Genomic DNA, 27,284 nt, shown 5'->3' with positions numbered 1-27,284 from the left:
ATGAAGAAAGTTTATTCGGTTCGGCCCGAAAAAGAAAAATAGGGCTCGCTAAAGCTCGCCCTATTTTCTTTTTCTAAGCCTCACCGGATAAACTTTCTCCATCTCGGCACCAACCATGTATTCTTTATATACCTGCTTTCTTTAGAGGTAATAAGGGATGTTCTTTCCTCCCAAGACACCAGCATATAAATTTAGATGACAACAGATCAATTCGTTCTCTGGATTTCATGCAAACACAATTTTCTTTCATACCCGATCAAATATGACATTTCTGCAGTGAAATAACAGCAGTGAAAATAAACAAATTGTACTTTTCACCGGAGAAAAGAACAAACTTTCGGAAATCCTATTTCTATTTTTAGATTATAATTAATAATTTTATATATATTTTCTATTATCACGAGTGAATTAAAATCGACATTCCAACGAATCCAACATATTTTCTTTTTATTGTATGTTTTTTCATCGTTTATTTACATTGTAAACGAGTTTAACTGGAGAATTTCGCTGGTATAATGACGTCATTTCGTCAAACTAATGACGTCATTTTGTGTTTTGAAATGTATTGAGGCACGCCACGTGTAGAAAGGGTAATTTTTCAGCGAAAGGGAACAGCTGTTAAATATTTTCTTGAAAAAGGGTCAAAAAAGAATATAAAAAAATGTTCATGTCCGTGTAAGATCGTTTGTTATTTCACTCGTGATCATAGAAAAATAATATTTTCAATCATGGCTGCGCCACTCGTGAAAATATATTTTTTTATGATATATATTGTTACTCGTGCAATAATATACGATCTTACACTGACGTGAACAAATATCCTCTATTTCTTGATACAAGTACATGTGACAATGACCTTTAACTTATGATATTAAGCTGATAAACCTCGTACTGGTTAAATTGTAAGTCGCCTAGGTTTGACACTAGATAATTTACTGAAAACACTCTCAAGTTTAAAGTGGAAGACTTAGTGAATTTTAAAAAAATGTTTTAATCGTTGATTCTTAATTCGTTGGAAAAGAAATAAAACAAAGAGGTAAGCTTATTTCTAAACATCACATAAGGTAGATGAATACACAATCCATTTATTGTTTTAATATAATCATACATTGCAGACAGTTAACGGGGAATGTTTCAATGTCAAATCTCTTGCGTTTTGCTTTATGAGAACGATATCATAAATCGTCCTGTTTCGTTTTGAAACACAGTACATTAAAGTACAATAATGCTGGTTTCAGAATAATAATGCTGATAATTTGACCATGTTAAATGCATTTGACACTTGAGAAATAAGAACCGTTAAATACATTTTATTGCATATAAGACTTTGATTTTTTTCCATCTAGGGTCAGACAATTGCAATTTTGTCCCTCTTACGGATAATATACCTTTTAGTACTCAAGTTTAAATACAATAGAATTGATATCCCTCGTGTGCCTTTTTACGTTGAAATTAAATGCTATACAACTGTGTTTTTACACGTATTTTGCTATTATAATAATTAGTTTAATGCGTACGTGCGATTCACTGACCATTAAAAGCCGACAAAAATGTATGTGTTTAGTCTTTATTTTCAATACGTTCTATTTTAAATTACCAATCGGCCACATACCTTAGAAACAGCATACACTATCTACACATCTAAACATTTCTTTTTGAAATGTGCCATGTTTAATTGCTTTTTAAATTGTCTATTTCCTTTTGTGTTCATTTGAAGATATAGGGCTCACAACAATACATGATATTCTTTACGCAAAACTAACTTTTAAAGGATTGCGTGATACTTTTAAGTAATTTAAAGATGCCTTTTTTAAAGAATTGATCGAGTAGGAATCCACAAAGCTCATTGAAACATGGGACTTATAGTGTGATTATTACTACACATTACTATACTAACATGAATGTATGCAGCAATTTCTTGCTTTTCAGAGATATGTATGTGTTTTGTTGGTAAGCAGCAACCAAGCTCACGTGAGCCTGGAAGGGTGATTGAACCCGTGCCTCCTCGGTCAACAGAGAATATCACAATCACTGCGCAAACTAGACGTGCAATCCACTTGTATTTACCGCTTTTGTTCCCTTTATGTTTATCCGCAATACTGATAATATAGAATTCCGTTCTATATTTTTGGCGACACCATATTAGATTTATAACTGTGAACATTGTCCCTTTATATCTTAATCGAAACCATCCGTGCATTCAGGAGTAAACAATCTATTTGAGGAGTTACATATACTACTTTGCAAATATATAAAATGCAGTGAACATCAACGTATTGCATTTCAAAACCACGTTAAATTGACCTGTGTATTTCACTAAGCATTAGTGATTCAGCTTACAGTATTACCCCTATCTACATGTCCAAATAACATTCTGAAATGTGTTACTGCAATAAAACTTAATTCCGGTGTTTAGCAATCACGTCGATATCTTGTTTCTTTGTTGGCTTGACTCGATGTTGATGATGCAAGTTTCTGATATTTTTAAAGAAGATTTACAGTTGAAACCGCGACATGAATTGTATATTTATAATCGGTAAATGAGCTCCTTTCGAGAGATAAAATTTTTATCGAGGACATTATGCAGTAGTAAGATTGATAGTGTAAATATATAATCAGTTTAAGTGTTGACCCGCGTAGGATACAAAGCGGTTCAATTGGTATTAAAATGATAATTGTACGGTGATTGTATAGAGCATTTAATATGTTACTTGCCTGTAATGTGTGAATGACTCATAGGTCCAGATATAGAAATATATACATACCTGTTTACATAACTGAGTTTCCGCTTTACTAAACTTCAAAAACAAAACTGCTATGGTTGACAACCTGCACAGCATTTTAAGATGTAAAATATTGCTATAGCTTGAATTGCACTCAGTTTATTTAAGTGTACATTTTACTCAAGTGGTTTAGGCTCAAGAACTTAAGGGCGTATTTAAACAGAAACACACCTGTTATGTTTAATTAACGATGCGATTCGTATAAAATACTTAATTGTTTTTTAATTTTATTTTTAAAATCTAACATGAGTGTTACTTCGTTTTAATTGTAATGAACATGCATACGTTTATGACAATTGAACTGAAAACTTTGTCGTTTGCCAATGTAAAACAAAGTCCATGAATATTAATCCGGTCGTCTAATTTTCTCCTGACATCGCGCATAGAACGAATTTATAAATATGATACAAATAAGCTTTAGTCAATTTTATATGCTATTATATAAAGGTAATCAGCTCTCAGGCTAGATCTGGATCTGGATCAATGCATGTTTCTATGTCACACTGACGCAAAGTCGGAAGTTATCTCCCAAGTAGGACGTCAAGATGGCACGGACATGAACTGCAAGTGACGAAATATCTTCACTAGTTTCCGAAAATCTAACATTAAAAAAAAGTGAAACTCCAGCTGATGGAGCAGTATTGCATTCTCAGTATATACAATTAGTTGGTCCTTTATTTAAGGCAAATGACCAATTGCAAAACAACATAATCACATATAAGAATAAAGCTGAGGCACCGCTTTGGAACGGTCAATGCAAAGCATTGGGGTTTAAACCGGTTTTAGAGCGCTCAACCTCACACTTGGCCCAGCAATATTTAAGTATTCAAAGTCAAATGTCCGCCGTCTTGAAATATTTTAAGTAATAAATTAGCAAAGTAAATTAGTACAATAGCATATTGTAAAGCAATATATTAACCAAATAATATATTGATTTCGTATTTGATGAGTAATTGGTTTTCATTTTCTGCAGTCAAACGATATGCATGTGCAAAACATGAACATTTTTTCGGATACAGTCGTTATCGGATACAGTATTTGTCGTCGATCATAATTTATTTCCGACGTTCTTTATAAACACAAATAGAATAAGGAAGTCACAGAGTTTACAAGTTTGTTGTCTTATCCATAACATGTACAATATATACAGATACAATATAATATGATAACATGCATGGCCAATCTTTACAGATTTGTTATAGACTTTTCTTAAATATGTAACAAATTAACAAATAACTATGCTTATCATATTTAAAGTGTTGATTTCTATGACATATCATAAAAACCAGATTGTCATTGCCAACCTTTGAATAAACAGTTGCCATAAAAATAATACACTTACCTAAAATACTGAGTATTATTGATCAAGGCACTAATGCGCATATTAAAAAGAAAACATATTTTGAAAGAGTAAACACCAGCTAGTATTAGATACTAGTTTGATTGGTTGGCAATGACCTTCTGCATTAAATTTAAAATAAAAATTTTTTTAAACAAAAACAAAAACATGACATTATTGACAGTGATAAAATATATTTCATTTAAGACAAGAAGCAGTTAATATTCAATATGTACATATGAATATCCTGAATTATATATATTGACCATAAGACTTCAGTAAAAAAAGTATTTATAAATCAACCTGACAATATTAGCATCTTCTTATTTTCAAAGGGGAGTAACTCCACAGATCTTGATACAGGAACAGTTTGCTGTCACCAAACACTATAGATTTATCTCCCTTATAACAAGAAAAGCGATAGATTTTCACCACAATATATACGAAACGTCTTTATTGCTGCACATGATATATTACCATGTACGAAATAATAAATATGTTATGGAGACAATGATAGAAGTATTACATCGGAACTAAATAGTAAAGTGTATTAGATATCTTTATTTTAGATGCTAACTAAATAGTAATTTAAATTATGCAGCCATGACATCAGTGTCGGAGAGCACACAATTTAACTTCTCTTGTTTGGTAACATTGACAAATTTATTTTCAACACAATAAGCTTTATTATTTAGTATAACTCTCAAATCTTGATAGGCATTGCATTCAAATAAAACATGTATTTCAGTTTCAACTGATACTTTACATATTGGACAGACACGTTGATTTTCTTAAATGTTTTCGTATCTTCCAGTTTCTAGCTTAATGGGAGCAACCCCACAACGAAATTTAGCTAGAGCAGACCAGTACTTAAGAGATAGAAACGACTTAACATATGGTCCAATCACATAATCTTGTTTAAACAATCTATAAGTACGTAATTTATTTCTCGCTCTACCAGACGTACCATCATTCTAAATACTATTACGCCATACAGAGATAAAATTACCCATGGTGCCTTGTAATACCTTATCACAAAATGATTAACGTGACATACATAATTTTAATGTTTGTAGCATATTAATACTATGCATATGATTTTTAAACAGGAATCCCAGTTTGTACAACGGCTACTACTTTTATCACAACAAAAAAAAATTAAAGATTTTACTGTTAATTCTTTGACAATCCATAGATTTTAACCGATGCCACTGATTGGTCACATACTTCCATCATTTCCATTGCCAGGCCATCTCACCATTAAGGGCATGGTTGGGTGCATATTTACCCATACCAAGAAAGAGGTGCATGACTCGTGATTGTATAGCATTTATAGAAGTGTAAGATTTTGTATCCCAAATTGATGAACCATAAGCTATAACTGGCCAAACTGAGCTGTCATAAAGCTTATTAAATACATTGTACGGAACACCACCCATTGCTTTACATTTTGCTATGAACAAGCCAAGAGCTCTTCCAGCACTTTGTGCAACATATTTTGCGGTTACATTGAAATCCAAATATTCATCCAACAATATACCAAGGCAGGTGTACCTACCAGTCACTTGCAAGTTATGATTATCACATGTGAAATTAAATGAAGTTCTGTTTACAGAGTTTTGTCTAAAATGTACGATGTTACTTTTAGTTAGATTGACAACCATATAGTCAACATTACACCAATCATTTAAAATATTAAGCATAAACTGTAAATCGTCTTTATTCTCTGCTATAAGAAAATTATCATCTGCATAAAGAAGAATGCATACTTTATCATTTTCTAAACATATACCTTTATCAGCGGCCTTTATTTTAATAGCTTTATCATTCACAAACATATTAAAAATGAAAGGTGATAGGGAGTACCCTTGTCGAAGGCCACACTGTACATCAAACAATCAGTATAATAACCATTTACGCTCACACTTGAGGATACATTTGTATACAATGACTTTAATGCAGTTAATATTTTCCCACCAATCCAAAAACAAGGGTTGCTTAATTTACTCCATTAAATATTACTACTTATAAAATCGTACGCCTTCTCAAAATGAATAAAAGCATAAAAGTTCGACTTTGTCTGTTTCTTTCGAGTTTCAATAATATTAGTGAGAGATGAAATATGATCATCAGTGCTTCTTTCTTTCCTAAATCCATTTTTTTCGTCTTCCAAAATATTATTTTCTTCAGCCCTAATGGACAATCTATCATTTAAAATATAACAACAAATTTTATACATAGAACTTGATAAAGCAATGCCTCTTAATGATACAGGGTCACATGTGCTAGATGTGGGGAAGGGATTTTAAATGATTTAACCCCACTCAGTTGGAACAATTCTTGTGTCGAAGCAAACATTGTACAAAATATGTAAAAACGATCCACAATTATTATTTTTTCAGAATATCAACTGGAATAGTATCTATACCACATGCCTTTCCTAATTTTGGTTTTTGTAAGGCTTTTTGAACTTCTAATATAGTAATATTTTCATTCAGAATACATGTAGAAAAGTCATGAACATTTCCATTAGCTACATTTTCTTGTATGTCTATTGTTTGGGTAGACACTTGCCTATTTACAAATAAACTACTAAAATCTTCCTTCCATTTATAAAGGACAGTGTTAACATCATAAGATATTGAGCCATCTTCACATAATACTTCCATAGGTATAGATTTATTTCTAGCATGAGCAACAACTACCCGACCTATGGACTTCCAAAACGCTTGTTGGTTTGTTTCACAATCTTGAAGCAGTCCGTTTTGAAACGACACTCAGTAGGATCTTTTACTTTTCTGAACCTCACTTATCATACATTTCTTGTTTTAAAATTGTACAGATAATAGTATAAGCAACATCAATATCACTTTAAAGTCTATGAATCTGTTCCAAACATAGTACTTTGTTATGTAATAATTGAATAATATCGTTGGTACATAGAAAATGTTCCGGTATATTTCTTACATCAAATTTATCAAATTGAGGAGCAATGAAATGTGTTTGAGACGTTGACTTCTCGGCATAGACCCCAAACCTAGACAACTCAAATATCCATGATAAAATATAATGGTCAGGAATTGATGAAGGAGAGAAACCAGTTTTAAGATAAGGCTCCGAAACAAGATCAGTACTCCTCATAACGTTAAATTCACTAAACAATTTATGTATTCATGTTGAATAATGAAATGGTCTACCACTGCACAACCTTTTGTTAAATCGTTCTGAACAAAATTACGACCATTTAAAACACACATATTAAAGTCAATTAAAAATTGTATAAGTGTATCATCATATAAAATTGTTGTTAAATCGACTACATTTCTGCCTAGTATGTCATCTATACCAACAATGAAATCATCAGAGTCACCGATTATACTATTTAAGTCTCCACATATAATTAATGACCCATAGTTCTGATACGAGTATACAATTGTTAACAAAGTATCATAAAAAAACACAAGCATCAACATGTCTAGACGAATTATCTGGTGGTAGATAGCATACACAGCTATAAAATGAGAACCCCGACTGTTTATCAGTAAATTCAAGCCATACAATATCTTCATAATTGTAATCAAGCACATTGATATGAAAACTATCTGCCAAGTCAGTTTTACAACTACCACTCCCTCTGATCCACTCTAAGCAATCATATGTAAAGTGTAAGTGTAACCAAAGTAAATGTATCCTGGTAGATCAATAACATTTTTATCTCTTAAGTGAGTTTCAAAAATACTTTTAACATCAAGATTAAAATAATCAATACATTATTGTCTTAAGTAAAAAAATGTCTGTATTTACATTTTTACTCCAACCGTTGACATTCCAAAACCCACATCGGACCTATCGAACTCCTCGACCTCTCGATATGGTTCGACCTCGTTGACCTTGACCTTGTTGACCACGACCGTGTTGACCACGACTTCGTTGACCTTGTCCATTGTCATGTGTAAACCCTCCTGTATTGTTCCTCTGTGATGAGCCTTTAGACATGTTAGAGTTACTATTATGAAATTTGTTGCCATTATTATTATTGCCACGAATACCCCTATATGCACCATTATTGTGGGCGCCACGGTTATCACGGAGTGCACCATTATTGTGTGTGCCACGGTTATCACTGAATGCACCATTATTATGGGTGCCACTATTAGTATTACCACTATTGTCAACATTTGTGTTTCTCCATGGATCAGATTCCTCTGCATTGGGCTTGTTGAAACTTTTTACAACACGATTTACACGAACAGATAAATTTCCTCCTCTATTGACCGCGTTGAAAATTGTGCGTCAGTTGTTTGATGTTATCCTCTCCTCTTTAGTTTGGTCAGCATCTATAAATACAAAATGTTGGATGGTCCAAAATAGCTTATACTTTGCTTTAAAAACTTTGTTTTTATCACCCACATTGTCAAAGGTAGCAATTACCAATCCTGGTACAGATGATTGCGAGTTTTGATTGGAAACTCTACGTGCGGACGATACAACAACATTTTCAATTTCCAAAAAGTATTTGATGATACCATTCAATTTGTCAACTAATTGTTCATTCACCGATTCTGGTAGCTTTCGAAACACTACATTACAGGATTTATCTTTATTTGCCGGCTGGAAAGCTTGAACAGCATCAGTGAGGGAGTTTACTTTCCCCTTCAATGAGTCAAGATCATTGTTTATGTCAGCCCTTTATGTGTCTATTCTCTCATCAACTGTCTTACCAAGTCGTTTAATCTCTATGTTGATCAGTTTGTCTAACAGTTGAGCAATTTTGTCAGTTGGTTTGTCAGATAATTTCTTTTCAGGATCCATTTCCAAGCGATCAATTCTCTCTGTCACATTCCTATTGCCATTCTTCAGCTCGGATGCAAGGCCATCAATTTAACTTATGATGACTTTTAACCCACTTGCATTGTCTTGTGTCTTAGTTGGTGTGTTACCGTACAATGTTCTTCTTGCCTGAGCCATAAGTCTACCCGTATTTGCCTGTGCAACATGTGTTCTGAACCTTTTACCTTTTTAGCACAACTCATTTCCACTCCATCAGAAAAAAGACGTTTACGTTCATTACCTGGATTTCTTGATACAAAGTGAACAGGCTGAGAGGATGACAGTATGAACTCCACATACTCCTCTTCAGTATTCATAGCGCTTCAAATGTCTACTATCTGGATACTTTACAAGTCAATTCACAGTATGCAATACCAAACTAGATATCACTTCACCAAATATAATGTATACTTCTACCAAACACAGTTTCATCCGAGCAATGGATCGTGTCCGAAATTAAGGATACTTCGTGCAATGAAAATGTCAATCAAAATATATGTGTCAATATTTCGAGCTGATAAATCTAAGTAGTATCAAAATGTTCAGAAATTCAGTCTGTTCCGCTGAAAATGTACATGTAACTTTCGTCAAAAATGTGCTCGGCAGGAATTTTCTTATTCCTTCTAGGACACATGCGGTGATTCGGTCGGTCTGGTTTATAATATTTTGCATTGTAGTCACCAGAAATAGGAACTAGAAAGACTAAAAACAGTACAGGTAGTTATTCGGGAGGAAGGCTCCGCCTCAGACCCCCGGCCTTATATGCCAGATTTCAAATTTGGGACAATTTACACCCCTGCCAATCCTCGCGCCTTTGTCAACGTGTGATGACACATCAGTGATAGATCTCTGGTCAGTTAATCATATCAAGAGAATGACGAAAGTTTTAAATATAGCTATTTTGTTTAAAATAATCAAACTTTTTATGTTACACAACTAAACAATCTTATCTTTATTAATTAAATAAAGCATTTGTAAGTTTTGAAAACAAGCGTTTGTATTTGTTATATCTTTTTAAAGTCTGTCAGACTCGATTTATTTCAGACCTCATTTTCCAGACCTAGACGTCCAAATTTCAAAACAAGCACAGGACCTCCAACTGGTGTCACCATTCAGTTGGAAACACAGTTGATGTGACAATGGTTGTGGCTGTGGATCGTGATGCTGACAATTATAATGCTGACTCAGAAAACATTAACCTTGGTTAAAGTTTGATAACTTTTGCAATATTGTGGATAGCAACTTGGCATGCATGTGTATCTTACAGAGCTGTACATTTTGAGTGGTGAAAAGTCAAGGTCAAGATCATCCTTCAAGGTCAAAGGTCAAATATCATTGTATTTTTCTTTCCTAAAAGTTTAACCTTCGTTAAAGTTTGGTCTTCACTTTTTGTATTTTGAAGATAGCAACTTGATATTTGGTATGCATGTGTATCTCATGGAGCTGCAGGTTTTGAGTGGTAAAAGGCCAAGGTCATCCTTCAAGGTCAAAGGTCAAATTAAAAATATATTTATCCATGCAATTACTTACTTACTTACTAACATTTTCTGACAAACATCGTCTTGTTATTCCCTCGGATCAAATGATCGAGGTATATTGTTTATGGCCTGTCTGTCTGTCTGTCTGTCTGTCTGTCTGTCTGTCTGTCTGTCTGTCTGTCTGTCTGTCTGTCTGTCTGTCTGTCTGTCTGTCTGTCTGTCTGTCTGTCTGTCTGTCTGTCTGTCTGTCTGTCTGTCTGTCTGTCTGTCTGTCTGTCTGTCTGTCTGTCTGTCTGTCTGTCTGACTGTCTGTCTGTCTGTCTGTCTGTCTGTCTGTGGAAAACTTTAACCTTGGTTAAAGTTCTTCAATATTGAATAACTTTTGCAATATTGAAGATAGCAACTTGATATTTGTAATGCATGTGTATCTCATGGACTTGCACATTTGAGTGGTAAAAGGTCAGGTTCAATGTCATCATTCAAGGTCAAAAGTAAAATATATGGCTTCAAAGCGCGTCAAAACTTAAACCTTGGTCGTAACTTTTGCAATATTGAAGATATCAACTTTATATTTGACATGCATGTGTTTGAGTGGTGAAAGGTCAAGGTCATCCTTCAAGGTCGAAGGTCAAATTTATGGCGGCGCAATAGGGGGAATTGTGTTTCTGACAAACACATCTCTTGTTTTTCCAAGGAGACCAGACACGGACCTTTTGTTTTTGGCCTAAAAAACAGAAGCCATATTCGGAGAAAGGGAAGTAACCGCTACACTGCGCCCAACGAAACACCAAACTAACCAAATATATTTGCGCGGAGCAGCTGTAAATATTATTTGCATATAGTTTGGTCTCATAATTTACGTTATGTCCCTAACTCTGTTCTGTGGGTATTCTTTTCGAGCTTTAGTTTAAAGTTATTGGAAGAATATAATTCTTCCCATTTCAATTACGGTCTGTTTGTGGTAAGATACGGCCAACACCTTTTTGGAAAGGATCTGTGTTGTGGGTATTTTTCTGATTTATCACTTAAGCTTAAGGTTTGCCATCTAGCTTAAAGTACTGGAACAAGATTAAGGTTTTGAATCGGATTCTGCACTTGCACTTGTTTATGTAATTTCATTTGAGATTGACTCTGTGCAAACTCTGCTTTCAGCATGAGGATTGTACAGTGTGTTCTTTATCTGCCTAACTTGTTTGAAAGCATTTTATATTGCCAATAGTCGTCGTATCTAGTCATACACTGTAGATTTCGATCATTGCTGTACATTTTTGAAGATATGTTTTATAATGGTGTTTTGTTTAATTTAGGTTTGTGTCTTTTATTGACTGGACTTTAAGACTTAAATGTTAAGATATGTGTTAATGTGTTGCTTTTTATATTATATATCTGTGTTTTGCTTAAAGTACAAAAGATCATTGACTCATTAGTATGACTCCTGAAAAAATGGCCCCAAGAGTCATTGACTCTTGAAATTTGAGGTCTTTCGAAACACAGCTTAACAAATTAAAGCCACACACCATGAAATGAAATACATGTAAATCAATACATATAGATGCAATTTGAAAGTGTGCAAAATTATCATTACATCTATAGTCTTGTTAGAAAGAAATTTATTTATTTTTTAATTTGAAAATCGAAAGTAGGATTTCTATACGTAAACTTCCATTTCGCCAAACGCGATTATTTTTAAGATTTTAAGCGCAAAAAGCCGGTTTTCTATCTTTTAACCACCAGATTTATTATAATTGGCATAGATAAAATTAACTTTTTAGCATTGTTAGCAGGTAATTTATTATTTTTCAAACGGTACCGCTTTTAAAACCAAAAGTAGGATTTCTAGACGTAAACGTCTATTTCGACAAACGCGATTATTTTTAAGTTTTGTACAGATAATAGTATAAGCAACATCAATATCACTTTAAAGTCTATGAATCTGTTCCAAACATAGTACTTTGTTATGTAATAATTGAATAATATCGTTGGTACATAGAAAATGTTCCGGTATATTTCTTACATCAAATTTATCAAATTGAGGAGCAATGAAATGTGTTTGAGACGTTGACTTCTCGGCATAGACCCCAAACCTAGACAACTCAAATATCCATGATAAAATATAATGGTCAGGAATTGATGAAGGAGAGAAACCAGTTTTAAGATGAAGCTCCGAAACAAGATCAGTACTCCTCATTACGTTAAATTCACTAAACAATTTATGTATTCATGTTGAATAATGAAATAGTCTACCACTGCACAACCTTTGATTAAATCGTTCTGAACATAATTACGACCATTTAAAACACACATATTAAAGTCAATTAAAAATTGTATAAGTGTATCATCATATAAAATTGTTGTTAAATCGACTACATTTCTGCCTAGTATGTCATCTATACCAACAATGAAATCATCAGAGTCACCGATTATACTATTTAATTCTCCACATGTAATTAATGACCCATAGTTCTGATACGAGTATACAATTGTTAACAAAGTATCATAAAAAAACACAAGCATCAACATGTCTAGACGAATTATCTGGTGGTAGATAGCATACACAGCTATAAAATGAGAACCCCGACTGTTTATCAGTAAATTCAAGCCATACAATATCTTCATAATTGTCATCAAGCACATTGATATGAAAACTATCTGCCAAGTCAGTTTTACAACTACCACTCCCTCTGATCCACTCTAAGCATTCATATGTAAAGTGTAAGTGTAACCAAAGTAAATGTATCCTGGTAGATCAATAACATTTTTATCTCTAAAGTGAGTTTCAAAAATACCTTTAACATCAAGATTAAAATAATCAATACATTGTTGTCTTAAGTAAAAAAATGTCTGTATTTACATTTTTACTCCAACCGTTGACATTCCAAAACCCACATCGGACCTATCGACCTTCTCGACCTCTCGATATGGTTCGACCTCGTTGACCTTGACCTTGTTGACCACGACCGTGTTGACCACGACTTCGTTGACCGTGTCCATTGTCATGTCTAAACCCTCCTGTATTGTTCCTCTGTGATGAGCCTTTAGACATGTTAGAGTTACTATTATGAAATTTGTTGCCATTATTATTATTGCCACGAATACCCCTATATGCACCATTATTGTGGGCGCCACGGTTATCACGGAGTGCACCATTATTGTGGGTGCCACGGTTATCACTGAATGCACCATTATTATGGGTGCCACTATTGGTATTACCACTATTGTCAACATTTGTGTTTCTCCATGGATCAGATTCCTCTGCATTGGGCTTGTTGAAACTTTTTACAACACGATTTACACGAACAGATAAATTTCCTCCTCTATTGACCGCGTTGAAAATTGTGCGTCAGTTGTTTGATGTTATCCTCTCCTCTTTAGTTTGGTCAGCATCTATAAATACATAATGTTGGATGGTCCTAAATAGCTTATACTTTGCTTTCAAAATTTTGTTTTTATCACCCACTCTGTCAAAGGTAGCAATTACCAATCCTGGTACAGATGATTGCGAGTTCTGATTGGGAACTCTACGTGCGGACGATACAACAACATTTTCAATTTCCAAAAAGTATTTGATGATACCATTCAATTTGTCAACTAATTGTTCATTCACCGATTCTGGTAGCTTTCGAAACACTACATTACAGGATTTATCTTTATTTGCCGGCTGGAAAGCTTGAACAGCATCAGTGAGGGAGTTTACTTTCCCCTTCAATGAGTCAAGATCATTGTTTATGTCAGCCCTTTATGTGTCTATTCTCTCATCAACTGTCTTACCAAGTCGTTTAATCTCTATGTTGATCAGTTTGTCTAACAGTTGAGCAATTTTGTCAGTTGGTTTGTCAGATAATTTCTTTTCAGGATCCATTTCCAAGCGATTAATTCTCTCTGTCACATTCCTATTGCCATTCTTCAACTCGGATGCAAGGCCATCAATTTAACTTATGATGACTTTTAACCCACTTGCATTGTCTTGTGTCTTAGTTGGTGTGTTACCGTACACTGTTCTTCTTGCCTGAGCCATAAGTCTACCCGTATTTGCCTGTGCAACATGTGTTTCTGAACCTTTTACCTTTTTAGCACAACTCATTTCCACTCCATCAGAAAAATGACGTTTACGTCCATTACCTGGATTTCTTGATACAAAGTGAACAGGCTGAGAGGATGACAGTATGAACTCCACATACTCCTCTTCAGTATTCATAGCGCTTCAAATGTCTACTATCTGGATACTTAACAAGTCAATTCACAGTATGCAATACCAAACTAGATATCACTTCACCAAATATAATGTATACTTCTACCAAACACAGTTTCATCCGAGCAATGGATCGTGTCCGAAATTAAGGATACTTCGTGCAATGAAAATGTCAATCAAAATATATGTGTCAATATTTCGAGCTGATAAATGAAAGTAGTATCAAAATGTTCAGAAATTCAGTCTGTTCCGCTGAAAATGTACATGTAACTTTCGTCAAAAATGTGCTCGGCAGGAATTTTCTTTTTCCTTCTAGGACACATGCGGTGATTCGGTCGGTCTGGTTTATAATATTTTGCATTGTAGTCACCAGAAATAGGAACTAGAAAGACTAAAAACAGTACAGATAGTTATTCGGAAGGAAGACTCCGCCTCAGACCCCCGGCCAGATTTCAAATTTGGGACAATTTACACCCCTGCCAATCCTCGCGCCTTTGTCAACGTGTGATGACACATCAGTGATATATCTCTGGTCAGTTAATCATATCAAGAGATTGACGAAAGTTTTAAATATAGCTATTTTGTTTAAAATAATCAAACTTTTTATGTTACACAACTAAACAATCTTATCTTTATTAATTAAATAAAGCATTTGTAAGTTTTGAAAACAAGCGTTTGTATTTGTTATATCTTTTTAAAGTCTGTCAGACTCGATTTATTTCAGACCTCATTTTCCAGACCTTGACGTCCAAATTTCAAAACAAGCACAGGACCTGCAACTGGTGTCACCAGGCAGTTGGAAACACAGTTGATGTGACAATGGTTGTGGCTGTGGATCGTGATGCTGACAATTATAATGCTGACTCAGAAAACATTAACCTTGGTTAAAGTTTGATAACTTTTGCAATATTGTGGATAGCAACTTGGCATGCATGTGTATCTTACAGAGCTGTACATTTTGAGTGGTGAAAAGTCAAGGTCAAGATCATCCTTCAAGGTCAAAGGTCAAATATCATTGTATTTTTCTTTCCTTAAAACTTTAACCATCGTTAAAGTTTGGTCTTCACTTTTTGTATATTGAAGATAGCAACTTGATATTTGGTATGCATGTGTATCTCATGGAGCTGCAGGTTTTGAGTGGTAAAAGGCCAAGGTCATCCTTCAAGGTCAAAGGTCAAATTAAAAAAAAATTATCCATGCAATTACTTACTTACTTACTAACATTTTCTGACAAACATCGTCTTGTTATTCCCTCGGATCAAATGATCGAGGTATATTGTTTATGGCCTGTCTGTCTGTCTGTCTGTCTGTCTGTCTGTCTGTCTGTCTGTCTGTCTGTCTGTCTGTCTGTCTGTCTGTCTGTCTGTCTGACTGTTTGTCTGTCTGTCTGTCTGTCTGTCTGTCTGTCTGTCTGTCTGTGGAAAACTTTAACCTTGGTTAAAGTTCTTCAATATTGAATAACTTTTGCAATATTGAAGATTGCAACTTGATATTTGTAATGCATGTGTATCTCATGGACTTGCACATTTGAGTGGTAAAAGGTCAGGTTCAATGTCTTCATTCAAGGTCAAAAATAAAATATATGGCTTCAAAGCGCGTCAAAACTTAAACCTTGGTCGTAACTTTTGCAATATTGAAGATATCAACTTTATATTTGGCATGCAAGTGTTTGAGTGGTGAAAGGTCAAGGTCATCCTTCAAGGTCAAAGGTCAAATTTATGGCGGCGCAATAGGGGGAATTGTGTTTCTGACAAACACATCTCTTGTTTTTCCAAGGAGACCAGACACGGACCTTTTGTTTTTGGCCTAAAAAACAGAAGCCATATTCGGAGAAAGGGAAGTAACCGCTACACTGCGCCCAACGAAACACCAAAATAACCAAATATATTTGCGCGGAGCAGCTGTAAATATTATTTGCATATAGTTTGGTCTCATAATTTACGTTATGTCCCTAACTCTGTTCTGTGGGTATTCTTTTCGAGCTTTAGTTTAAAGTTATAGGAAGAATATAATTCTTCCCATTTCAATTACGGTCTGTTTGTGGTAAGATACGGCCAACACCTTTCTGGAAAGGATCTGTGTTGTGGGTATTTTTCTGATTTATCACTTAAGCTTAAGGTTTGCCATCTAGCTTAAAGTACTGGAACAAGATTAAGGTTTTGAATCGGATTCTGCACTTGCACTTGTTTATATAATTTCATTTGAGATTGACTCTGTCCAAACTCTGCTTTCAGCATGAGGATTGTACAGTGTGTTCTTTATCTGCCTAACTTGTTTGAAAGCATTTTATATTGCCAATAGTCGTCGTATCTAGTCATACACTGTAGATTTTGATCATTGCTGTACATTTTTGAAGATATGTTTTATAATGGTGTTTTGTTTAATTTAGGTTTGTGTCTTTTATTGACTGGACTTTAAGACTTAAATGTTAAGATATGTGTTAATGTGTTGCTTTTTATATTATATATCTGTGTTTTGCTTAAAGTACAAAAGATCATTGACTCATTAGTATGACTCCTGAAAAAATGGCCCCAAGAGTCATTGACTCTTGAGATTTGAGGTCTTTCGAAACACAGCTTAACAAATTAAAGCCACACACCATGAAATGAAATACATGTAAATCAATACATATAGATGCAATTTCAAAGTGTGCAAAATTATCATTACATCTATAGTCTTGTTAGAAAGTAATTTATTTATTTTTTAATTTGAAAATCGAAAGTAGGATTTCTATACGTAAACTTCCATTTCGCCAAACGCGATTATTTTTAAGATTTTAAGCGCAAAAAGCCGGATTTCTATCTTTTAACCACCAGATTTATTATAATTGGCATAGATAAAATTAACTTTTTAGCATTGTTAGCAGGTAATTTATTATTTTTCAAACGGTACCGCTTTTAAAACCAAAAGTAGGATTTCTAGACGTAAACGTCCATTTCGACAAACGCGATTATTTTTAAGTTTTAAAGCGCAAACAGACGGATTTCTAACTTGTAAACACCAGATATATTTAAATGGGCATAAATAAAATATGTTTCTTATTTATATTTAAATTAACTATGCCATGTATTTCATTTCAATTTAATCAATACTTACCTATATTTACCCAAATATCAATAGTTACTTCCACCAGCATGTGCCTAATGTATTTATTACGAAAGCTGTTTTCATGAAAGTGAAAGGGGGAGGGGGAATTTAGACAAGGTATATTCATTTTAAGCACCATCCATGTTATTTACAAAGAAGGCGTTTTGCTTTGCAAACATATGTTTAAGGATCTGTTTCCATTTCATAGACAACAAGCTTCTTTAAAATTGAATTAATTGAAACACTTAACAGACGTCAGAAATATTGAAATTACTAACCTTATTGTTTCGTTATGGTGTTTGTTAACAGCAGGCGTTCATTGATAATATACCATGAAACAAAGTCGGCTAGGTTATGAAAACTAGAATTGACATTGCTTTGTCTTACGTACAACATGCCGTTTTGCCAAAGATATTTCTAATTCGCTTTTATATTGATACATATTCATTCAAATATAAAGCATCATAAAGTATGGAAGCATGGTACCTAACCCCGAATAACATTCTGATTCATGTATAACACTTATTTGTTACGCGAAGGCTATACTAAAATCTCACCTTTGTTGTGTTTTTTTTGTACGATAGGGTTGATAATCCGATACAACGGAATATATCAAATGTTTTCAATATTATTTAAATCCATCTAGTCCAACTGGTAAAGTGATAACCCAGCCCTATTTAATTTCTGTACAATTTATCGAAAGGTCGGATCAAAGAACACATTCCTATTGTTATTCTTAGTTACGTTTAGACATATACTCGTATAACAGTTATCGTTTTTCAGAATGTTTTTTTGCCGGTCATTAAAAAAGAAGTCCTTTGAGCACTATCTACATTACTGAGCTGATGGAAAAACAGCCATGGCCAGTCTTGCAAATGTTTTCACCGAGCCAGATAATATAAACTGGCTAAAAGCTTGGCGAGCGCTAGATATTACAAAGAATGGTTTGCAAGAATTCGTTGATAGAGAGATACTTAATGTGCAAACACGCATTATACAAACGGCTTGTGTCAAATTGCAGATTCCAACAACAACTGTGTGTACAAACTGTTATATTGCCAATTTGTTGCCATGTCCTACAAAAGGGAAGTGTAGTAGAATTCAAAACACATGCTTTACTCTGCATGATACGCAAGCAAAACAGCCGCGGTCGTGTCCAAAAAAGTTATGTGACAATGTCCGTGACGAATTAATAAAAGAACACGCATTTGGAAGACCGTCTTGGAAAAACACGTCAGCGGAACAATGGGCAACTAATAGCTGGCAACTTGCAAAATGTTTTATGTCCCCAGATGGTTACACAGGAGTGACATCGGTGCAAGATACAGATTTCAACGGACTAATCCATGTTATTTTGAATTGTAAACATTTTGCTAACACCTTTTCCTTTACCGTAGCACCGCAATCAAATATTACCTGTCTTTTAACCAAGGTAAGTTTATTTCTGTGTGACAGAATAGTAAGAATTTTATATACGTCATGAATATTATTAAGTTAAGAAATACAATGCTTAGCATATTATTTTATATAATATTTCTCAGCACCGTGATTTGCTTTTAATCCGGTTTAAACTCAAAGGCTTTGCACTTAACTTCGCAATACAATAATCCCAGTTTGTATTGTTGTTTTAGTTTGCTTGTTGATGGGATTATTTTGTCCTTTGTTGACAAGAAAGCAGGGATACTACAACGAGTTGTTTTTTGATAATGTTTATATTGTTTTCTTGATAATTAGGCACGTGGTTTCTGTAGAACTCTTCGTCACACAACTAACTGTAAAGTGCAAGATAGCGTTCTCCGTGACATGTTTATAAGCCTGAAAGCTCTCCTGAACGACCCAACATCTTTATTTAAGGATTCAAATGCACATGACGCAGTATGGCAGTTAAAAAAGGTAATACAAACCAAAACAATTAGGCAAATGTACAATGCATGCATTCAATAACAGTTAATAGTTGTGAACGTGTTTATAAAGGTTAGAGTATTGTTAAACAACACATAGCTTGTAACATCAGGATTTTGTTACACAGCATAACATTATGATGTGCTCCACGTTTTTCAAAATCAAGACGAAAACATATTTGCATTTTTTCATGAATCGTAGATTAAGCAATTTTTCTCACAACGAATTCTTGGAATATAAACAGAAAAAATGCTTTAAATTTACAATGCGATATGTATTTCTCACTTTGATTTATGGACGCAAAATTAATAGAACATTGGCGATTTTTCTCATGATCAATAGAATGTCTGTGCTTGGTATAAAGACGTTGAAAATTCCAATAGGCAAATTAATTGGTTTTATACCTTGCTGCTTAACGCTAATAAACACACGTTTCCTTCTTTTCAATAGCTAGAACATGACAACTTAAACATGGACGACGTGTATCAGCTGAGGCAAGCGAAAATGAAGGAGGATAAAGCGAACTACGCAGTTGCGAGTAAAGGTATGACTTCGCTTGTTGGAGTTAGATTCGAGCAACATGCGCATGATAGCGCGGGTGGTTAAACCAGTGTTGGCTATTGTTTCTTCGTATGACCACTCTTGAATTTGATTCCCACTGTTTGGCTTCAGAATACTCTTTACAGTGATTTGTAAATAGGTGTTTCTGTGGTTCCCCTTCAAGTAAAAAAACCGTGTTTACTCACGTATGACATTTATCGCGGTTTGTAATCAACTTAAATTCATGTTAGTATGAGTTTTTTCTGATCATAATATGTTAAATAACTAACTAAAATGACACGATGATTGCAAAACACATACTAACCTTATTTATGTTTTGATAATAGGCAATGCCTCATAAAATATAATCGAACCGTCTATATTTCAACATGCTTGTATGTACTTATACATGTAAATCCCTTAATACGCTATGTGCAATTATAGACTACTAAATGCAGCTACGTATAATGTTTTTCGGTATGAAACGGAAATAGTCGCTCTTTTAAATAGCTTTAATTTCATTATTAACCTGCGGGGTTTATGATAGATTATGTCGTTACCACGACTTACTTAGCCATTCACGCGACTTAGTAAGTATTTCCCACGAGTAAACTATGCTGTTACCACGGCTTACTAAGTTTTTCAAACGAATAAGCTTTGTCGTCTCTTGTTGTCTCGTTCCGACAATTTATTTAAAACGTAAACATCTATGTCAACGTAATAATGTGTTGAACTCAATCTGTTTAAATGACTATTTACATATCTACTCGGCACATAATTTACAAAAACTGTTGCCTGATTGTTTTGTATAAAAAATATATATTTAGATGAAATTCGGTGAAAGAGTCACTGAACTTTTCTAGCAATCAAGGAGTTATTTAATCGAAACATGAATGAACCTTAGACACATGAATTTAATCCCGCTGTTTGCTATGACATCTGAAGAAGGCATTTCGACGGCTAATGAATAGATATTACAAACATAGGATTATCTTTTAATTACAAAGTGCTACAGAAATATGTATTGTTATCAAAACAAGCTCACCTTTGTATAACTGTACTAACATTGTGTTAATGTCAGTAAAATTTGCGATGTTTGTAAGCGCATATTTGAATCACACTTGAGTATTGTATCGTAATAAAAACGAAGATATATAGGCTATATATAAGTATTTCTCTTGGCTTCTAAAGAGGGTTTATCATGCGATGAAGTGCATTACACTTTTCTTTCGTTTGGAATTTATTTTCAATAATAGTACACAATCGATCTAAACATACGGCCGTAATATTAACACTATTTTTTTTATTTTTTGGTAAACGATTTTTATACTTGAGCTTCCCATAAACATGCATACTATCGGATAGGTTTTGCCTTGTAAACAAATACGAAGAATCTTGTTACCCTTACGTGCTACAATATTTGTTTCCAGAGTCATGTGAAATAGGCAGGTTCTGTAATAAGCATTGATCGCGCTGTTGTTTCAGGTCAATATTACATGACTACAAAGCAGTCAATGAAATCGCACATTTAGCCTATTAATGTGAGGCACGTGTAATATAAAATGTGTCACAATGTTAAATGTGTGACTTTGATTTCAACACAATCAACCGAAACGTTACGACCCTATTCCAAGGAACTCTTGTTAAAGGTCATTTACTTTTAATCTATGACATTGTAACAAAATGGTTAAAACAAAATATCGGTTTGTTCCCTTGTTTATTTCACACAAATTGATTATTGCTAACGTTTCAAATATATTTAAGTGTAAACAAACTCCATATACAAATTATTATATCATTATTCATACAGCTTACGATGCATTCATTTTGGATGATTAACAAGTAAAATATAAATGCACGTGAGTTTATTATTTGGGGAATATTTCAAATACGTGTGTTTGTTTGATTTCAGGACTGCTAAGAGATATGAAGGCTTATTACAACATTACATTAAGTCATGTGTCAACCTCGCCATTGAATTACTGGGATCAAGCAAGGTTAGATGACATTTATATGCCACCCAATTTGCAGTTGATGATAAACAAGAAAGGATCGTTCAAGAAAACTGATAGACAAATTACGGATTATGAAAATGTGTTTCTAAACAGAAGTAAATTAAACAAACACATGTTTATTCAAGGCGAGGCAGGGTCTGGGAAACCTACCTTTCTTGCCAAATTAGTTATGGACTGGTGTTGTATAAATACAACAAAATCATTCGACACGTCGCAAACGGAAACAACTCACAATACCGTTGCAGATTTACGAGTGAGACGGACTCATTTCTTTGAAGATTTAACGATTCTGAACGATTACATCTTCGTCTTCAATATCACTTTAAGTGACTCTGTTGAGCAGATATACATTTTAGAGATGATTAAACAACAAATAATTGACTCTCTGTACGTCAAAGATGTTCGCGAGGATGCATACACACTTTTGAATGTGATCATGGAGCGTGAACGCTGCTTGGTACTACTGGATGGACTAGATGAATGGACAGGCCAGGGGGGTCATTACCTACCAACATTAGCAGCATCCTACAGACAGTGTGATGTGTTGATTACAACTCGGCCTTGGAAATTAACAGAACTAAAAATATCGGATTCAAAAATTGACATACTGCTGCAACTAGAAGGCGTAAACGAGCCTTTCGATGTCAGCAAAAGACTTCTGGCGTGTGTAGATGAATCTAAAACAAGCAATGATGTGGAAAATAAACAATCTGAATTTGAATCATATATATATAATAATGGATTGTACGAGCAGCTGGTCTCGCCAATGATGCTGTCGTTGATAGTGCAGTTATGGGTAAAACATATCGAAATAAAAAGTTCTAAATGTGAACTATACAGTCTTTTACAGGACAGTCTTCTAAAGAAAGCAAACGGTGAAACTGGTGAATTTCAACAACCGCCCTTTCGATGTTTCAAGTGGACGCAATATATTGAACCCAATATTGAACACGTAGATCGTTTGGCTGAAGGGGCATTCAATTTATTGTTTTCAGATAAACGAAACAATTCGCTAATGTTCAGTTCTGTAGAATTAAAGAAGTACAATTTAGATAAAAAAGAACGATTGGACTTTTCATTGAAATCAGGAATTTTATCAGCAACAAGAAAGGTATCTACATTACGTTCGTCTTCATCGTTTTATCAACACGAGCATGCAAGAATATCTCGCTGCTTATCACATCGCCCGCAATAGCCATGTGATTGATGAAGTAATAGCCGATTATCTTATTCACCATAAGGATGCATATCTCAACATATCCAAGGTGTTCATCTTCCTGTGCGGACTGGATATATCGAAAGCAAATACGCTATCAGGTATCATGAATGACTGCGATGTTGCTGGTGGTTTGCATCCAAAGTGCGAGTCTGTATTTCAGAAAGCCATATTGTCAGGCTACAGAGAAGCAGTTGCAAATGAACACGCTGACATCCGTCTCAAACTCAGTCACTTCAACATCAATGAGAACAATGTCGGCGACTGTCACTCCATCTGGAACAATAACAAGTCCAGCGTCATTTCCTTAGACATAGATAGGGAAGAGTTTATTGGTGAACAGTTCGGCATGCCTGCATCCCGCTACGAATTTGACCTATCATCGAGTCACAAGCTTCAGTCATTGGAACTCCGTGGAGAATGGATAGGGTTTAAAGGTAAATGTATGCTGTGTATCATTATAATTATTATTTTTAATATATACAATTATTTTTCAGTCTGATAGCTGCCTGGTTTAACCATAAATAAAAATAAATGCGCCATCGATATAATGCATTAGAAATTAGGTGATTTACAACGAAAGTGTATGTGCAGTATTTCAAACAACATTTAATTGCTAAATTTGATTTAAAAATATGATTAAATCAGATATAAATTGATATATGCGTATAATAGCGTATAATACATGCGCGCTGTTTTTGTAATATTAAATACTGAATGCTGAATCGTGTATTTAAACATTAGTATTTTACATTTCATTTTAACGCATAGTTAAGTTACCAAACATATCATATTGCATTTTTTTGCAGACTTCAAACATGTGATCTCAATTATACCAGATTAACTTTATTTTAACGGCGCATTTGCATCATAAATGAGTAGGTTTGGGATTTGACTGCCTGTTACGTGCACTCATCAGACGCGAATTACTCAGACGGCAAGTATATTGGTAAGGTTGATATACTTTCAAACAAATGTCAACATACCACGATGGACTTAATACACGAGTTAATGCATTAATCTCAGAAAATGTTCATGAATTCCACTAAAACAATAGCTGTCTGCATTTATTTTTGATTTGGATCAATTTCAAGTACACGTGAATGAATGAGACGATATGCCATCTACTCATGATGGATGATATAGAATTGAAAAGTACCCATTGTGACTGCAGAGGGTTCTTCGGAAAAAAAACATTCGTGTTTAAGATATATTTACACAGAAAAGGCAGATACAACAGTTAATACAACAATGTTTTAATTTCTAATTTGAAATCTTATATCTAGCACGATAATTCCTTATCCGGTATGACACATACGCATGGATACCGTGTGTACAAAAGTGGCTAACGTGCAATATGTCAAAAAGATGAAAAGTCTTGTCTATAAGTAATAGACACATTAAAATCGTCATATGTAATCATTCACACACAGCTTTATCTCTACGTTAACTCATTTCCATACGCGCTTAAATGAATAATGCTGCACATTATAAGTAACTTTATTCGGCTTAGCGAGGAACGAAATGTATCTCATTATTTTGAAAATGTTCATAAACGTTTTATTCCTAAATTAACAAGTAAGGACCTGCTTGCGTCATCAGAAACATTGTTCATTTATTAAATATTCAGATTGCCTTTTGGAGTACAAACATTGCCAAGTAATTGCATAAGAATACTATTACTTAACACAAAAACTGATTTTCGCATGGAACGTGTTCCATATCAGTTCATTTTAATACATTTAACCTAGTGAAAACTCGGTAACATTTTAAAACAATTAGTTCGTCTTGTTTGTCTAAAGCCGTACCAAATGCATAACACAAAAATGAATGTTTGATATTGATTAGTATTTATTTTTATCTAAATTCTGTCTTACAGTGTCATCTATAATTATATTAAAAGAGACGAACATTTGTTGCATTAATTTTTTGCAGATTCAGCAAGTTCTGTCAGCTCGGATCTTCCAGTCTGGATAGTTCTACATTGTGCAGATCCAGCCAATTGTCGAAACTATTCTCCAGTTCTGTCATCCATAGAAAAGATTGTATTACGGTCTCTCAAATGGTCCTCTACCTTGTTACGCAGTCTTTACTGCACGCTTCTTACACTGCGTCATAAGGTGGTGTGTGTGCTGGAGCAGTTTAAAATAGAGTCTTGTGTTGAGGGTGCGGTCGGCGGATTATAAACCTATACATACGCAACAATTATAACGGGTTTTAACCATACATGAAAACTGGTAGACTATCGGATCAGGTCTGTGGAAGACTCTGTACGGTTTGAATATCAATTATCTTAGTTTGAACATCAGGGCAGACGATTTAAACGCGAATAATGGTTCGGCGTTTGTGCAGTTACTGCTATCAATCAAACAATTAGAACAGCTAAGTATTGGTGTTAATAGTGAGAGTCCTGAGCTTTTGGAGATACTGTTCAGCCTGAAAATCAAGCTTCTGACTCTGAATCGAAGTTATAATAGGAGAGGTCTGGTAATTTCTCATGCATCGATGTGGTCTGATGCTTTGTTATTACCCTCACGAATGGAAACTATTTTTATTGACGTGAATGCACATACCGATCTGTTGAAACGTATGTATAGGCTGAATATCAAGCGTCTGTATCTATGTGGCAATGGAGAACGTTTTGAAGCGAGTTCTGTAGCGTTGCTGTTGTATGCGCTGTCGTCGCTATAACAACTTAAAGAACTTATTATAATCGTTCAAAATGACAGTCCCGGCCTGTGGCAGGCTCTGTTTGATCTAAAGATCAAACTTCTGAATATTGGTACTGAACAGAAAGGTTTGGAAGTTAAACATGTATCGTCTTTTTTGACTTCATTATCATCTCTTACACAACTTGAAACTATAATGATAAACGTAAAAAAAAGCATACCTGGATTGTTTGAGGCTGTTCATAATCTGAAAATCAAGAGTTTGAGTTGGGAAGAGGGACATCTCCCAATATCACAATTTCCACAAAAGCTTTCTTTTGAATTTGAGTATTATAATACAGGTGTTGTAGAGGCTCCATACATATTAAATACCAAGAGCATGAGTCTGAAAATATGGAGGAGATTTGATGATTTAAGAATCAATCAACAATTGTCGTTTTTGAAGTTTTTTTCAGCACCAAAACAGCTGGAAACGCTTAGATTGAAAGTATTTGACAATACCAATATGTGGGAGTCTCTACATGATCTGACAATCAAAAGTCTGAGTCTGAGTGTGAGTATGAGCGATGTGGATAAAAATTTGCAATTGAACAATATTTCGTCGTTATCTTGGGCACTATCAACACTCACACAGCTAGAAACGCTTAATTTGAAGGTACGATATTTAAACGTCGGTAATTTAGAGGCAATCCGTGGTCTGAACATAAAGAGTCTTAGTTTGAGGTATTTAAAGGTGCAAAAGAAGAATGCAATAGCGCCTTTATCCCGGTTACTATTATCACTCACACATCTAGAATCGCTTAGCATTAAAACTTTTCAAGGCAAATCCTTTGCTAAACTATCGGACGCTCTCCATGATCTGAATATCAAGAATCTGAGTCTGAGTAAGGCATAATGTCCAAGTCATTTTCTTCGCTGATACATCGGGACACTCCTGCAGTTTATCGACCTTAATCATTAAATAATTTTAATTCGTACTGAGGCATTTATTCCATCCAAATTACTCGACCCAGTTGATTAACTATCTGCATTTACTCAGAATATGATAATAAGCTGGAATTCGGTTCTTGAAAACTTGTCCCAAGTGAAGAAAACATTACATTCCATCAGGAACTTGATACACTGAAAAATGTTTTAGTGAAACGATTTCGAATATTAGACCGGAAATTTGAACCCAGTACGTGGGGATATAGTCTCCTTTCTGCTGTATTTGGATATTACGATGCTGATGTCGAC

General features: G+C 34.4%; 4 protein-coding genes and 1 long non-coding RNA gene across 11 annotated transcripts in view; 2 read left to right on the top strand and 3 right to left on the bottom strand.

Moving 5' to 3' along the window:
• The window catches only part of LOC127841953 (uncharacterized), a 237,060-nt gene that overhangs the window by 67,253 nt on the left and 142,523 nt on the right, over nt 1–27,284 (bottom strand). The window lies entirely within an intron of this gene.
• LOC127841945 (uncharacterized) overlaps nt 1–27,284 on the bottom strand; it is a 472,965-nt gene that overhangs the window by 332,609 nt on the left and 113,072 nt on the right. The gene's annotated exons all lie outside the window — the stretch shown is intronic.
• The window catches only part of LOC127841948 (uncharacterized), a 167,785-nt gene that overhangs the window by 28,923 nt on the left and 111,578 nt on the right, over nt 1–27,284 (bottom strand). The window lies entirely within an intron of this gene.
• The window catches only part of LOC127841954 (uncharacterized), a 265,443-nt gene that overhangs the window by 206,834 nt on the left and 31,325 nt on the right, over nt 1–27,284 (top strand). The window lies entirely within an intron of this gene.
• LOC127841960 (uncharacterized) lies at nt 892–10,112 on the top strand. The gene is made up of 3 exons (XR_008031443.1): nt 892–1,036; nt 9,630–9,804; nt 9,997–10,112. It is a non-coding gene; the product is annotated as an uncharacterized LOC127841960 (long non-coding RNA).

Source organism: Dreissena polymorpha, chromosome 8 (assembly GCF_020536995.1).
Source record: "Dreissena polymorpha isolate Duluth1 chromosome 8, UMN_Dpol_1.0, whole genome shotgun sequence".
NCBI classification, from domain to species: domain Eukaryota; kingdom Metazoa; phylum Mollusca; class Bivalvia; order Myida; family Dreissenidae; genus Dreissena; species Dreissena polymorpha.
Note: the sequence above shows the minus strand (reverse complement) of the source record. Positions and strands in the feature narration are given on the sequence as shown.